This window comes from Ochotona princeps, chromosome 26 (assembly GCF_030435755.1).
Source record: "Ochotona princeps isolate mOchPri1 chromosome 26, mOchPri1.hap1, whole genome shotgun sequence".
NCBI classification, from domain to species: Eukaryota; Metazoa; Chordata; class Mammalia; order Lagomorpha; family Ochotonidae; genus Ochotona; species Ochotona princeps.
The window spans coordinates 6,605,008-6,621,209 of record NC_080857.1 but is presented as its reverse complement, the minus strand read 5'-3'; the positions used below and the strand labels follow the sequence as shown (position 1 = coordinate 6,621,209).

Below are 16,202 nucleotides of genomic sequence, written 5' to 3'. Positions count from 1 at the left end.
TTCAAAGAACTGATGTTGCATAGGTCATGTTCCCTGAAATACTGCAACTAAGTTAGAAATCCACAATAAAGATAGCAATAAAATTCCCTGTTTAAATTAAAGAGCCAATCACAATGCCAATTAGAAAAATACTCAAAATCAAATGAAAATGAACCACCAGAGCTATTGTTCTCCATAAAAAAAAGTCTGTTGTTAAAACGAATTATCAGAATCTTTGGCGAGTTAGGGAAAGGCTCTCAGATAACAGAAGCTGACTCTAGTTTTGCTGATTCACATACTAGGGAAAGCAAGAAGCTTAAGAAACTCAAGTGGGACAGCTTCAACGCAGAATATTTCAAAGTCTGTAGGGAAACTTGGATGATGGGAGACAAAGCAAAGACTACAGAACAAACGTGAGGTTTTTGCAACCACAGATACAGCAGTATTCAACCCGGACTGACTCCTTGTAAAACAAGCGTAAAACACAAGCATAAAGCCACACACTAAACGCCCGTTTTCCTCCACTGCCATTGCCCAATGTGAGTACATTCTGCTCATTTTCAACAACAACAAAAAATTACAAGGCATTTTAAAAGGCAAAACAAAACATGATATGAAAAACAAAGCAAGCATTAGTTCCAGACTCAGAGATGGTAGACATTCTAGAATGATCAGGAAGGGAATTTAAAATAACTAAGATTTTATGGTAATACAAAGACTGAAACAGAGAGTAACGTAACCAAGAACGGCCACTTTGGGTCGGGTGTGGTTGCTTCTTGGGGTCTGTGCACCAAAATACTGCAAATACTGTGTGGAAATGCTGGGAGGCGGTGGGGCTGTTCAGAGTGCAGCCTAGTGTGAGGTGGTTATGTTGTTGTGGTGTCACCCGAGAAGGGACTAACACAGTTACTGCAAGAATGGCTTGTTAGGAAGAGAACAAGACCAAACCCTGCCCGTCGCAGGCTTTTCGTCTTCCTTGTGTTCCCACCATGTTGCCAACTACCGTGTATGACACAGCCAGGGGAGCTCCCCCAGAAGATGGTGAACAAATGGGGCCACCCAATCTTGGACTACGGGTCTTCGTAACTGGGCACAGACAAACCTCTTTTCTTTATATTTGGGTATGCCCTAATGTTAAATGTCTTGTTACAGCAATGGCAAATAAACAAGTAGCATGCTCCCTTAAAGGATCAGAACAAAATGCTGGAGAAAAGAAACATCGTAAGAGAATTCAAGAGACTTTTACAGGCTCATCTCTAAGACTATAACGTAAAGAATGAAAACTAAAATTAATTATGCTATATGGATATTAATGAACTTGGATAAATGTATCAAAGTAGCATGAGATATTAGTAAAAGAAGCAATTTTTTGGTGTGTGTATCTGTGTTTGGGGTCAGGGAGAGGGTATTTGGCACCTCTGTACCAATGTACCGCTCAATGTATTTTTCTTTTTTTTGTTTTTTTTAGATTTATTTTTATTTTTATTACAAAGTCAGATATACTGAGAGGAGGAGAGACAGAGAGGAAGTGGAGCTGCCGGGATTAGAACCAGCGGCCATATGGGATCAAGGCAAGGACCTTAGCCACTAGGCCACGCTGCCAAGCCCTCAATGTATTTTTCAACAAAATCTCAGTAAATTTGCATCATTAAACACTCTTGCTAAATTGAACAGACAATACCTCAGCTTTATCAAGGCTTATATAAAAATGTTTTGTAGTGAATGTAACAAATATAGTCATGATTTTGGAAGCATTATTTATAACATTAGAAATAAAGGAAAGGTTAGAGTTCATTTATTCAAGATTACTTTGGGGTTCTTAATGATTAAACAATGATGATACCTCGGAGGTATAAATCTGAACTCTATTTGTAGGAACTAAATTGTCTATGTAGGACATTTTAGAAAACTCACATGCATTAAAACTGGAAAGAGGAGCTTTTTATTTGAGAAGATTCATTTACTTTACCTGAAGGAGTTATAAAGAGAGGGAGACAGATCTTCCGCTGCCTGTTCACTAACCAAATGGCCACAACAGCCAGAGGTGGACTAGTTTGAAGCTGAGAGTTAGAGCTGCAGAGTTCCAGGGCCTTAAACCACCATCCACTGCTTTCCCAGGCTGTTAGCAGGAAGCTGGATCAGAAGTGGAGCAGCTGGGACTTGAACTGTTGTCCACAAGGGATGCTGCTGCTGCTGCAGGCATGCCATCAGCCAGAAGTGCCATTGTGCCAGCCCTGAATTGAGAGGTTGTAATAGGGTTGCTGGATATCAGATAAAAAAATATTCTTTCTCTATTTCAACAATAACAAAAATGTGTTATAAAGCAATATCCCACTCAAAATACCAATAAAAATTGTAAGATACTTGGAAATAAATCTAACAAAAAATATTCAGGATTCTAATGGAGACAGCTACAACTTTTATTGAAAAATTAGGTACATGGAAACAGAAATCCTATTCGTGAATGTGGGAACACTAAAATGACCAATTATCTCTAAACTTGTTCCTAAATCCAATGTCATTCCATTCAAAATTTTCAATAAGCTTTTTGATAAGTTGCTTCTAAAATTCACGTGGTAGAATTTAGTGAAGTATTTAGAGAGAGGAGGAGATACAGTGACAGAATTCTTCCATCTGTTGGTTCACTCCCTAAATGACTGCAACAGCTAGAACTGAGCCGATTGGAAGCAAGGAGCCAGGAGCTTCTTCCGGCTCTCCCAGGCAGGTGCAGGGTCCCAAGGCTTTGGGCCATCCTCTACTGTTTTCCCAGCCCACGAGCAAAGAGTTGGACTGCCAGGTCATGAAGTGGTGCCCATATGGGATCCTAGAGCATGCAAGTGGTGCCCATATGGGATCCTGGAGTATTTGGCCACTAGGTGATCATGCTGGCCAGGTGATATCTTCTTTCATTTCATTTAGAGGAACAGACGATCTAAAACCTTTGTTAATTAAAGCATGTGCTCATTTTCTTTAGATTATCTTGATGAAAGTCAAATGAGTCACATTTCTGTGTTTCTTAGTGTGTCGAGTAAGTTCAGATTGTTCCTTGGACATTGTAAATAGTATTTTGTGGAGACTGAATTAGGTGAAGGATGTTGATTTTTTTTTTTAAAACGAGGATCTAATTTAACGGAACAGCAACATCATTCTGGACTGGTAGTTCAAGTGTTCACTGTAGTTCTTTTATCCTTGATTGTCTGCACATGAATAGTGCGGAGATGAGGTACGGATTTGAGCAGACATCCTTCAATTTGGCTTTTTCTCAGAGTTTCTACCTTACTTTTCGCTGGATATGGTCGGTTTAAACTGTGCAGTTTTCTATTTCAGACTAAAAGGCTGTGAGAATGATGGTGGAATCTTCAGATAACAGGTGTGGCATCCTTCAGGTCACACACAAGCTGTGAAGAATGGAAATGTACTCTCCAAAGTGTTTATACCTGCCAGAATTTCTCTATTCCCTTAGATGGCTTTTCCAAAAAGTCTTTTATTCAGAAGTTGTTATTTTTGATAAGGTGAACCTGACAACTATTTAATTGCTCACAGTGGAAGTGGAAAACAGAGAGGATCTATGTTGATATGGTCATTGCAGCGAGGAATTGGGCAGATTCTAGTAAAAGCTGAGGTCACACAATCCCTAGTGAGTTCTCCCACATTTTCATATTGACACGTGTGAGAATACTCATGGTAATTTTCTTTTGGTAATAGCAAAAAAGGGGCATAAACAAAATTACTATCTATCCTATAATGAGTAGATAAGTTGTGGGACATTTATAAAACTAAATACTGTGGAGAAGTAAAAGATGAAAGAATAAGTTTTCATTAACACAATTAAGTAAAAATGTAATATTGAGCAACAGTATTTTTTTTAAGATTTATTTTTACTTTTATTTGAAAGGAAGAGTTACAGCAGGGAGAGACAGAGCTCTTCCATCTGCTGGTTCACTCCCTAAAATGGCTGTAATGGCGAGAGTTGAGTTGATCTAAAGCCAGGAACTTCTTCCATGTCCCCCAGGAGAGTGCTGAGTCCCAAGGACTTGAACCATCCTTCTTTGCTTTCCCAAGGCTCTAAGCAGAGAGCCAACTGGAAGTGGAGCAGGCATGAATTGGTGTCCATATGGGATGCTAGTGCCAGAGGTAGCGGCTTAGCCTACTGTGCCACGGTGCATGGCCCAACAGCACAAATTTTAATATATGTGCAGTATGATACTAATCATATGAAATTAAAAACATCTGGAGGTATATTAACTGTAAATACATATATATAGTGTATAGGTAGCTTACTCTAAACTTCTACTCTTTCCAAAGTTTCAGGTCCCATACTACAACTTTCCTCTTTCTTTTAGTTTAATATTTTTTTATTCTTGGTATATATCAATGTCTAATATACCACCTGCTTTATGTATTTAACTTATTTTTGTTTTTCTCACTGAAATATTAGCTCCGTGAAGCAGAAATTTCTGTCTTTTTTGGTCACTGAAGTATCCCCAGTGCCTAGAACAGTATTTGGCATGTAGTGGTTACTCAATTAGTAATTGCTGAACAAATAAAAGAAAAAGTATAAATTTTTTTCAGCTACTTAATTTCTTTATTTTGTTTTTTATGACACTGTTTAATAGGCACTGGGGTCTTCCTTCCCCCTCCCCAAGTTCCTTCTCCTCGCCCCTCCTCTCCCCTCCACTCTTACAATGGATGTCTTTCGTGAATTTTCACAAGTCCATCATGCTGCCACTGAGGTGTCTCCCAACAGTGTAGGAGACTATTAGCTGTATCGCTGTGAGTTCAATAATGACTAGATCATCGTTATGTATGGGCAGTAGCAACAACAGCGATAAAAGGGACACTGACAAGCTCAGGTGACTACAAGCGGTCTCTTGTGGATGATTAATTAATGAATTATATCACAAAGTCTCATTATAAAAGGTACACATAATTAGGAAGTGCAATAAGGTAGAATTCACAGGTAAAACCCTTAGTTTTGACATCATATTATATTAGGGCAAACATATGACATTTGATCTTTTGGGATTGGCTCATTTCCCTTAGCGCAATGGTCTCCAGTTTGGCCCATTTGGCTATAAACAATTATATTTCATTTCTTAAATAGCTAAGTAGTATTCCATAGTGTAGATGAACCACGGTTTCTTTATCCAGTCCTCTGTTAGTGGGCATTTAGGTTGCTTCCATGTTTTTGCGATTATTGATTTGCTACAGTGAACATAGGGGTGCACTTTGCTTTCTCATGTAACAGGTCTTTTGGGTATATTCTTAGAAATGGTATTGCTGGGTCATATGGTAGGTGGATTTTCAGTTGCCCAAGTGTTCTCCATACTGACTTCAATAGTGATTGCACTAGCCTGCAATCCCATCAGCAGTGTACCATTAACCACAAATTCAGAATAGATTTTATGGAGATAGTCTAATGTATTGTTAAACATTTTGACTTTTAAAAATTAAAGCATCATTTAGCACAGTATAACACAATACTAATCTGATAGCACTGAGTAGTGATAACATAAGAATTTATAAAATTATTTTTTTTTATTTATTTTTATTGAATAGTCAGATATACAGAGAGGAGGAGAGACAGAGACAAAAATCTGTCCACTGGTTCATTCCCCAAGTGGCTGCAATGGCTGGGGCTGAGCCAGTCTGAAGCTAGGAGCCAGGAGCCTATTTTGGGTCTCCCACGTGGGTGCAGGGTCCCAAGGCTTTGAGTCATCCTTGACTGCTTTCCCAGGCCACAGCAGGGAGCTGAATGGGAAACCGGGCAGCCAGCATTAGAACCGGTGCCCATATGGGATTCCAGGCATGCAAGACTAGGACTTTAGCCACTAGGCTATTGTGCTGGCCTCCCCATAAGGCTTTAACGTGGCTATGAGATGACCGTTTATTCAGCTGGGGAAATTGATGTGTAGAGAAGTTAAGTAACTTGCACAGGGTCACACAGCTCTCCACATTCCAACCCTCATTGTGCACTTCCCAGTACATGACCTTAGGAACCTACTTTGTCTTGGTGGGTAATGGAAGTTGAAGTGATGGTCAACAGCAGGAAGAGTAGAGGAAGGAAGAATAGTTTCCCAAAACATCTTTTGTTTCTAGACTAAGACTTTTAAAAATTGTTTTCATTCTTCAAGCCTCAAGCTTTTTACAAATTTCTGAATGAATCTTGAGCTTTCTTTTGATGACACAAAATGTCTGTCATCTTCTCAGAACTGTTTGTTATGTTCTTTGTACTTTCTTCAGAATAATTCGGATGGATTTATTTTTTTTCCCAAATGAACTCCTCAGCAGCGTTCTTCACGGAATCTTTTGACTAAGGAATGGAACTTCTCGTTGGGCTGTAGTTTGGGGAAATGAAAAATGGCTCAACAGAACAGCCTGTCCCATCAATGGGTCCGACCTGCTAATGAGGGAGGTGACAGTGCCGAGTCACAGACATGACTCAAAGGACCAAGTTGCTAACTCTTCACGTCCACTTTTGCAATACCCGCATTGACTGCGTTGTAACCGGCCACTTCCCCGAAGCTTGTAGACTTTAACTACTCAGAATTACCATGATAATTGCCCATGATCTTTCTCCTCAATTGTTAAGAAATTTAAGCAGAAGATTCTGTACTTATACAGATTTTGCTATTCTATTCCTGAAAATGAGGGTCATTATTTTTTAGTGAGATATAACAACATGGATTTACTCTCTGTAGCTATCAATTAAAAAAATAAAATCACTGCTCAGCACTTTGGGTTGTGTTCCTTGGAGTTCTGGCGAAGGGGACCTCGTGTTGTGCTGGACTTTCACATCCACTGCACCAGTTGATCCGCCCAGGAACTTCTGAGGTGACAGGGGCAGGTTGTGACTGTTCCTATTTCACAAAGAACAGAGGAGTAGGGAGATTAAAAGGTTGGTTCTGGACTTGGGGTCTGGAAGCAGGCTCTCTCCTCACTCGAGGTCCAGGCTCCCAACGCCCGCGCGGGCACTCCGCGTGAGCCCCGAGGCATCTCCCTGCTCACGTGCACGAGGCCCTTCCCTGTCGTCTAGGTCCTCTAGGTTCGGGCTTCTCAGCTGAGAGGGGGCTTCCTCAGGCGCCCGCATCCGACCCGCGGGGTTGCCAGGGAACACACCTGGCTTCCCCCAGTCTCCAGGCTTTCATCTTCCTCTTCTGGGGCCTGTGCAGCTCCCCCGCCCGTGGAAGTCTCCTTCCCCTCGCCCGGCTGCCGGGCCCCGGAGCAGTGGGACCCTCTCGCTGGAAGCCAGAGCGCGCGCCGGCGAGGGGCGGCCGGGGCGCGGGCGCGGCGCGCCGGGAGGCCATGCTGAGGGTTCCTCCCGCACTTCCTTCCTCGGGAGCATCCTCGCCGCCCTCCGGCCTCGGCCCTCTCCAGCTCGCCCCGGATCCGCCTCCCTCTCCTTCCTCCCAGAGGTTGAGACGAAGCGCGGGACGCACCTGGGTCCCTCTGCGGCCGCCCCGCTGAGGCCCCGGGGGCTGCGCTGGCGAGCAGGATTTACAGGCCCGGAGAACGCCAATGGGAGCTCCAAATGGTCGGGGACTCCGGCACTTTAAGAGGCTTTTCTCTGGGAAACACCCGTCCCCTCCGTGCGCCTTATGAATGGAAATACTCCTCCCCCGGTCGAGCCCATTTTCCCATTTCACCAGGAGCCGCAGCCTGCGCTCTCCTTTCGGTCTCCCCGCCCACATCAACGCGGGCAGCTCCAGGAGGGGACGGACAGGAAGCCTTTGGCCGCCTATTAAATCCCACCCATTTCTCCGGGGGCGATTTCCTAACCTTCCGGGACCGAATTCTGCAATTTGATGTGCGTTTTGTCCGAATGGTAGCGACACGGGCCTAAGGGAGGGGGAAAGCGAGGGGGTGGGGGGTGGGGGGTATGCGCTCTTTTCCTCGCAACATCGCTGGCGGAGCGAGGGAGCTCACACGACACAGATTTTGGGGCAAAGCCTTTCCATCTGGACAGCACCATGTCCACCAAAGCGGAGCAGTGTAAGTAGCAGCCGGCCCGGCATTCCGGCCCGGCCCCCCGGCTGGGAGCTATTGCAGCTGCGGCGTTAGCGGCTGCTGGGAGACCTTGGCATTGTGCTGGTGCGGGGGTGGGGGCTGAGGTTGGGGCGGGTGGGGGGTGAGGGGCGGAAGAGAATGTGGGGGAGGGCGGACGGTAATGGCAGCGCGGCGCTGTCCCCGGTGCTGAAAATAATGCGATGCTCCCCAGGCTCGCGGGCGGGGTGGGGGTGTTCGCAAGAGCAAAGGACCCTTGGAAATGAAATTAAAATGGGGTCATTCTCTGAGGGAAAAAGAAGAGGCCTCGTATCTTTCAGATAAACATTTCAGTATTTCTTGTTGGAGTGGGGGAAGGGGGGCAGCGGCAAGTCAGGGGCGGGGAACTGTCAGTTGCAACCAAAGCCTGCCTGGCCTTCTGAGCATGCCCAGTGTCTGGTGCTGGAGCCATCGGGGAGTTTGGTGTCTGCAGTTTCCACTTCGGGTTGAAGAGGCCAGAAGGGAGAGAAGGGGAGGGAGCAGAGAGCTAGGCAGATTCTGGATTCTATGTGGGGAAAATTAACTCATGAATACCCACATGGCTGCTGCTGAAGCTACCCACAGCCATGCGGGGCTTACAAGAAAGTGCCAAGGGCTCTGAGGGACTGGTAATGATGGAAGTGATTTGATTGTTTTTCAAAGAGCAGGGTTCCTTGTTGATTAGCTCTTACAAACTGACAAATTGTGCAGGAGGGTTTTGGTTGCCCTGGCAATGACCGACCATGTGCTTGGCTGGAAACAACCTGCTAACTCCTTTTGTGGGTGAAGCAAGTTTCTAATAAGGTCCCCCTAGTCTGTCTTATTGCAATGCGCCCAAGTAGGCCTTCAGAATGTACTTGTAGGTTGGCGAATGTGAAACCTTTGGCTGAGTGTTCTCGAGTGATTCAGGAGCTGCAACTTCTGACTGTAAATAAAAGATGTTTTTGTGAAGCAGTGAGTTTGAACTGTTAACATATGTAATAGCACTTTTTCATCAAAATGTCTCTAATTTTTTCCAAAGCAGTACACTTCTGTTGGCTGCACTGTCACTAGTTAGAAGGCTGTGTAATTCTTCTAAAGAATAGCTCTTCAAGCCATTTCATGAGAAACACAAACAGTAGTCATATCTGGGGACAGTGTCTTGTATGTGGTGACAACGCAGTATGTCACTTGTTCACCAGGTTGGATGAACTGAGGACTGATTGAATTCCCACGGGAATGGCTCGCTGGAGGCTGTGTATGGTTGCCTCTCATCCAGTGCTCGTATCTCTTCATCGCGTTCTAGGTAGTCTGGAGGATCTGAGTTTGAATCCTGGTTATGTTCTTGTTTGACCTTGGGCAAGATAATTGGCACCTCTAGACTTGATTTCCTCATCTGTAAACCAGGGGTAATAATTCTGATGGGGTTGTTGTGATTCTAAGTGAGAAAACACATGTGCAAGGTGTAGTCGTGAGCCTCCTACATGGCATGCTCTCCGATGACAGTCATGGTACTAACACATATTTCCCATTTAAATGGTCCATCTCTTCTAAATACTTAGGAAACGGTCTTGTGATTTTCCTATGTTTTGGGTCAGCTTCCAAAAATTAAATCTATCCTCAAAATTAAAAATTTGCTTTGACAGAATTCTTTTAAAAAATGAATGTGTTCTCTTTTAAGTAATGGTATCCTAGTTGGAATAGGAGCACATCATCTCACTTGAGGATCTCACAGTCTTGAACATTTTATTATAATATGGTTGTTAAAAAAAACGCCACCTGTCATTGGATTTGATAGTTACATATTACGTAAGTAACTTCAGGTCCCCTGCTGTGTGCTCTCTTTTTTGTATTTTGAGATACATTGGATATTTGGTCTTATCTTCTCTCTTCCTGGGTGGTGAATTCCAGGATGAATAAAATCAAGATGTGGACTTGATTGTCTAATGCCATCGGTGAACTTAAGTAGCTATTTTAAATTTGTTTGTAAAACCAGATTTTTTTTTTGTCTGTAGACGGTGTGAAGGACACCATATTTGCGTCTGGAACATATGGACTTGAGCTTTGTATGCCCTTTTGATTAATTGGGAGACATTGGACAATTAATAGTTTTATGTTCAGAGTGTCCATCTATAAAGGAATTAGTGGTGTGCTGGCTATTGTTGTTTATTCCTAAGGGTTTATTTTATTTATATAAAGTGAGCAAATTTTATGCATTTCATGATAGATTGAGGAGTCTTAAGAGTTTTGGAGGGCAAAGACTGTAGATGGGAGTCGACTGTGAAAACAATAAGATCTCTCTGCATGCTTGTAGTTATCATTGGTTAAACAGGAGCTAAGTTGGGGCTTGCATTTGTTTTTCTCATAAATGCAGCAAAATGAGTGCACACCATGTACCTGAAAATAGAGCAAAAACACAAAAGGGTGCATAAATACTTTGTAATAGATGGTAGCATTTTATTGTTGCACTTTGTCGAGGTGGCTAACAGGGAGGGGAAAGAGAAAGAAGGGCCTCAAGTTGTTTTTCCAATCTACCGAGAGTGGGCCCATCAAAGGAAAAGAGGACAGAAGCTTCATGTCGCCTCCACATGCAGGAGTGTGCACAGAACCACCTTTTCAGGACCAAGGAGAGAGAATTAGGTTTAAGATAAAGTCACAATATTATTTCTATTTCTATTTCCTTGGACTGTTTTAATATAGATAAAGATTTCCCCTGCACAGGAAGTAGACATAGTTAGGTTCAACCAGCAAGAGGAAGTGTTTGCATTTCAATCCAAAAAAGATTACGTGACTTACCTTTGAAGTGTCCTGTATCGCAGTGATAGGAAGACGTTTTCCTTTATGAGCCAAGTAATGCTGAGGAAGGAGGGGCCAGCCTTAGTAGATCCAGTTTGGAGTCTGTTTTTAAACATTCGATCTGTTGCCCTGTGCTGTCTGCATAGCTCTTAACTGGAGGTGAAATCTTCCTGCGTTTCTCAGGCGACTGCATAAGAGTTCATTTTTAATTTTTTCCTCCAAATGTTTCCTTTTTCTTACAGTAGTAAAAACATTTACGTGTCTGGTGGAGAATTAGAAATGTTAAAAACAAGAATTTGTGTATGTGTCTTTTTTTTTAATTTAGGATTTTAAGGAGTCCAATCTGTCACCTGCCCCAAAGTCTCTTTGTCCTGTGAGAGTGAAAGCTCCCCAGTATGGAGTTCTTGATGCTGTTTTCAGAGGCGTTCTGTGTTTACTAAGAGCTGAAGTTCAGTGCTGGGGTTCTAGAGTAATTCCGTTAGCTGGGTTAGAATTCCGACTCCACCTCCTGCAGACTCGATGACCTTGGGCAAGTTCACATCATTCTCTAAGTCCTGATTGCATCACCTATAAAGTGGGGATAGTAGGAGTTATTGTGGAGATTAAATAATGTGATCCATGAAAAGTGCTTCACACAGCATTCTGGCGCCTAATGAGTGGCTAATAAATGTTAGCTCTTACTTTTATCATCATTGTCATCATCAAGTATAAATCCATGTACTGAAATTGGAATAATGATGAAGTTTGTATCCAGCTTCTCTGAGTGTTGCGGGACAAAATGTAATTGTGATCTTATTTCAAGGAGGCACTGGCGAGTCTCCCTTCCTCACCTCCAGGCTTCTTTAGCTCTCAGCCCAACTTGATTTGGGAGGGAGGCAATGCCTGCATCGCAACTCCTTGACTTTTTATGCCTTGATGGAACACATATAGGTCATTTAAACAGAAATATTCCTAAAGCATGAACTACATATTCATCACCTTTTACATTTTGATGACAGTCTAGTAACAGGTATACATACATCTCTTATGTAAATATCCATCAAAATGTTGGTCACCTTTGAAAATTAATCTGCTGATAACTCAGCTACAAGTTCAGTTAGCTAAGTATAGAAATGTGAATATGTGTCAATTAAAAAAAACTTATTTGTTTTTATTTGAAATGCAGATTCACAGAGGGGAGAGAGAGAGAGAGAAAGAAAGAGAAAGAGAGAGAGAGAGGGACCTTCCATCCGCTGGTTCACTCACCAAATGGCTGCAGTGACTGGAGCTGAGCCGATCTGAAGGCAGGAGCCTGGAGCTTCTTCTGGGTCTTCCACGCGGGTTAGGGTCCCAAGGCCTCGGGCTATCCTCGACTGCTTTCCAAGGCCACAAGCAGGTAGCTGGATGGGAAGTGGAGCAGCTGGGACATGAACTAGCATCTATATGGGATCTGTGTAAAAGAGAGGCTACTGTGCCAGGCCTAGAGACAAAAAATTTAGGAGTATAGTTAATTAGCACAGCTATTAGTTGAAGTTACCCTTCTCCCATGCATGTGTAAGAGCCATACTGGAGAAATCAGTAGATAGCTTCCTTTATATAATATTTTAACCCATTGTATGATACTATTACTAAAACGGACAAGTACTTTCACCTCTGAAGTGCACTGCAATCTAGTTACTAAAAAAAAAATCTCTGAACGGTGTTACTAACTTTTTATAGTTTTACTCATACATGAAAATATTAGTGTACGGGTAATAGTAACTACATCTTTGGTTGGTGGAAAGAGCAATTGTTGTTTTGCTATGGACTGTGTAACCTCTCTGTGTCATTTGATTTAGTTGTTTTATTCCTTGTTTCAATTCTACCTTTCTCCTTTCTTCTATGGCTCTTCTTACTTGGATTTTTGACCCTTAGGGCTTTCTTCTTCCTGCTCTTTAAAAATCTTTTTCTCCCCCCAAGGATTCTGTCACTGGTCACCTCCCACCCGCTGCGTTGACATCCCAGACTCGTGGTTGCATTCACTTGTAACAGTTACACTTCCCTGTGGATGATTCCCAGATACAATCTTCTAGTTCAGAAAGGTCTCTAGAACCACAGGCCTCCCCATCTAGGTATCTTACACATTTCCCCAAACCTAAATTTGCGTGTCTTCTGTCCCAGGCTGTATTATTCGTTTCAGTGAACAGTACTCTATTTACCCACCCATGTTGAGAAACCGAGAGTCTTTCTGTACTTTTCCAACTTTTTTTTTTCACTTTTCCAACTCTCTCTCTCTTTTTTTTTTTTTTTTACTTTTCCAACTTTTTGCTGTAAGGAATGAGCAAATCCCCCAGCCCTGTTGATTCTAGCCTATGCAACTCTGTCTTAGCTTTTTGATCTGATTTCAGTGTATTATTTAAGTTTCTCCAATGCACAGGCTCTTTGTGCCTGAAACACCTTCCTTTCTTCCTCAGCTCCCTTGGTTAGATGTCTAATGCTTTCTTATTGCTCAATCTTTTGTTTGAAAACTTAGCCTGATGGTCGTTTTTCTTGTTTGCCCTACTTGTGTGTTCATACAGTGTCTCAGTGATTGGTTTTCCTGTGAGTGGCCCCATTTACTGTACTGGGTATGTAGATGAGATGGTGTCCTGTGTTTGCAGCATATGACCCAGTTGCCTAGTGCATGGTGTTGGCACAAAAAAATTGCTTTAGGAACAAGTGAAAATGGTTGAGGATGGATGAAATATCTTTGGCAAGGAGGTATTAATAATAAGGTTTTCAGAAATTATGAATTTGAAGATTTTACCTTTTTGTAGATATGGAAATTTGCATCCTATACAGTATGCACATGGCATAACATGCCTGCTTTTCAAATGGGTTCACGGGAAATAAAACTGGTCATGAAAAATACTTTAAGATATACTTTCTAAATAAAAATGTACAATGTTTATGTAACAGGTTATGCTTTTCCTGAACATTCAGTGTGGTTTTGGTTCTTTCTATTAGCTAAAATTTTAATATGTTTAATATAATATTTTAATATGTTTAATATAATAATTATGATTCCTCGTTGATAGCATACATCTAAACTTTTCTTAGGATCCTATGGCAATCCATCAAAAGTCAGGTACTCTGCATGCCATAGCTTTATGTGGATGTTCAGATTCCATGTATTGATGGCTCGGCCAGTAAATAGGCAGCACGCTTAGGCCTGAAGTGCTCACTGCATTAGGAAGTGTGAAGGAACTACATGTTCTTACCAATAAGTTGATAATCTGTGGCATGGGAAACGCCCTCATTTCATCCAGAATTGTTAGCTTTCAATCCAGATGTTTTATTTTTACTTCAGAGTATTTCAGACCCATGTTCTCAAACAGCATATCGTTTATCTTGTGAATCTCTGACACTAGACTAAATGGAGAAGACGTATGCACGTATACAAGCATATTTATGAATGTGTATGCAAATATATGTTTATATATGAATATTTTCTTTTTAAGGATAAATGAGTTTGCCTTAGAAGTGGAAATTGATAACTCACATGTACTTAGTTTGGCATGTCAGAGTTACCTATATTTCAATCTTAGGCTTTCTAGAAACAAAATTTATATATTCATTGTGTGTCTCTACTATGTCATATATAGACACCATTTTAAAAATTATTTTTAATTGTTTGAAAGGCAGATTTACAGAGAGAAAGAGAGACAGAAAGAAAGACCTTCCAGCCACTGTTTTGCTCTGAAATGGCTGCCATAGCCGGGGCTGTGCCAGGCTGAAGCCAGGAGCTGGGAGCTTCTTCCAGTTCTCGCATGTGGATATGGAGGCCCAAGCACGTGGGCCGTCTTCTGCTGTTTTCACAGGTACTTGATCAGTGAGCTAGGTGGTTAGTGGAGTAGCCAGGTCTCAAATGGGCACCTATAGGGCATGCTGATGCCACAGGTAGTGTTTTAACCCACTAAGTCGCAATGCAGGTCCCTATACACTGTTTTAAAACTATTTGTTCTCATAATAGCTTGGAGAGACAGTGTTCTTACAATAATATTCTGGTTTTCTCTCTCAGATATTCCTCAGATGTCTCATTTATTCTTCCACTGTCAACCTAATTATGAGGTTTGTCATGCTTTTATTATTATAGCCTTTTTATTTACCTCCCATTGTCTGTTTTTTCCCACCAGATCCATTCTGATGTCTGAATTATCTATTTAAAATACAGAAACCAAATTGTGTCATTCTCTTTGAAGCACTTGACTAATTTCCATCACCTTGTTAATTCTCTGCCTCCATAGTAGTGGAGTGAACTCTTCTGAGATATTAGAATATATAGAGTAATTGCTCAAAAATATTCATTGATGATATGGATATATTTACTTACTTTACGTATTGCTGTTTTAGAAGACATTCCAGTCTTTCTTAAAATGAGGCACCTGTAAAAAGATTCAGTATCTCAAATACTTATTTCTCCTTTTTCTATGCTCTGGAATAGTTAAAGTATCATTGGGGTTCTCAGACCTGTGTCCTGCAATGTGGTAGGCACTGTCCTTGGCTTTGGGTGAATCTCTGATTGGTGTCTTACTGCACTTTGATGTCTGTATGTTTTGTAGCTTTCATTAAAGCCCTGCCAGATCCCTTAAAACAGGAAGTGGAAATTAACATGGTGTGATTTACTCATGGAGGACCAATAGTCGCTCCCTAAGAGCATCATTTCTCTAACTGGAGGCTAAGCATTCTGTAAACAATTTTACTAGAATATCTCCTCCCCTACTCAACACTCTTATTATTTCTCTAGTTTTATTTTATTTAATTTTGCCTGTTGATTCTCCAAAATTAATCCTATACTTGAGTTGCATAGTTCTGGAGAAAATAATGATACACATTAAATTTATGAAATAGCTTTCTTAGGGAGTACTGATGTCAGTCCTTGCCGTGTTGACTCTTGTTGTCTAAGAACCTGGTGTGTCTTTCCCTGTGTGACTCAAGTCTGGCTTGGCTCTTCCAAGCTTGTTGTATGTTTTTCTCTTACAGACTTTGGGGTTTGTGGTTGAGCATGTTTATGCTTCACTTTTTCTGTTCTGTCTTTTAATTTTTGGCCACAACAATTGGAATGTGTCTTTTCTTCTATCGTCTCATTTTATGCAATGAGGTTATTGATTTTTGCATGTTAATTTTGTAACCATACCTTACTAAATTATTTTCTTATTGTAGGCGTTTCTTAACCTATTCTTTTGGGCTTTCAAGATATATGATGATTCGAAAATATAAATGAATTTTGTCTTTTCTCTTATATCCGATTTTTACTCTTCTTTCTGCCTTCTCTTTCCTATTTATGTTGGCAAACATCTCCAACACAGTGTTGAATAGAGCAGGGAGAGCAGGTGTTTCTCTTGTACTTGGAACTCTGGCAGGAAAATCTCCAGTATTTCCCTGTTAAGTGATAAATTCTTTTGAGTTGAAGTCATGCACTAAAGAAG

The 16,202-nt window shown here is 41.6% G+C and overlaps 1 protein-coding gene across 8 annotated transcripts in view; it reads left to right on the top strand.

The window, feature by feature from the left end:
- The window catches only part of UNC79 (unc-79 homolog, NALCN channel complex subunit), a 261,393-nt gene that overhangs the window by 34,786 nt on the left and 210,405 nt on the right, over nucleotides 1-16,202 (top strand). For 2 of the 8 annotated variants that reach the window (XM_058655403.1, XM_058655398.1), the window contains exon 1: nucleotides 285-518. The exons of the other annotated variants lie outside the window; for them this stretch is intronic. The gene's annotated coding sequence lies outside the window, so the exon portion shown is untranslated. Of the gene's footprint in view, nucleotides 1-284; nucleotides 519-16,202 lie in introns of those variants that run through there. 8 annotated transcript variants of the gene reach the window in all.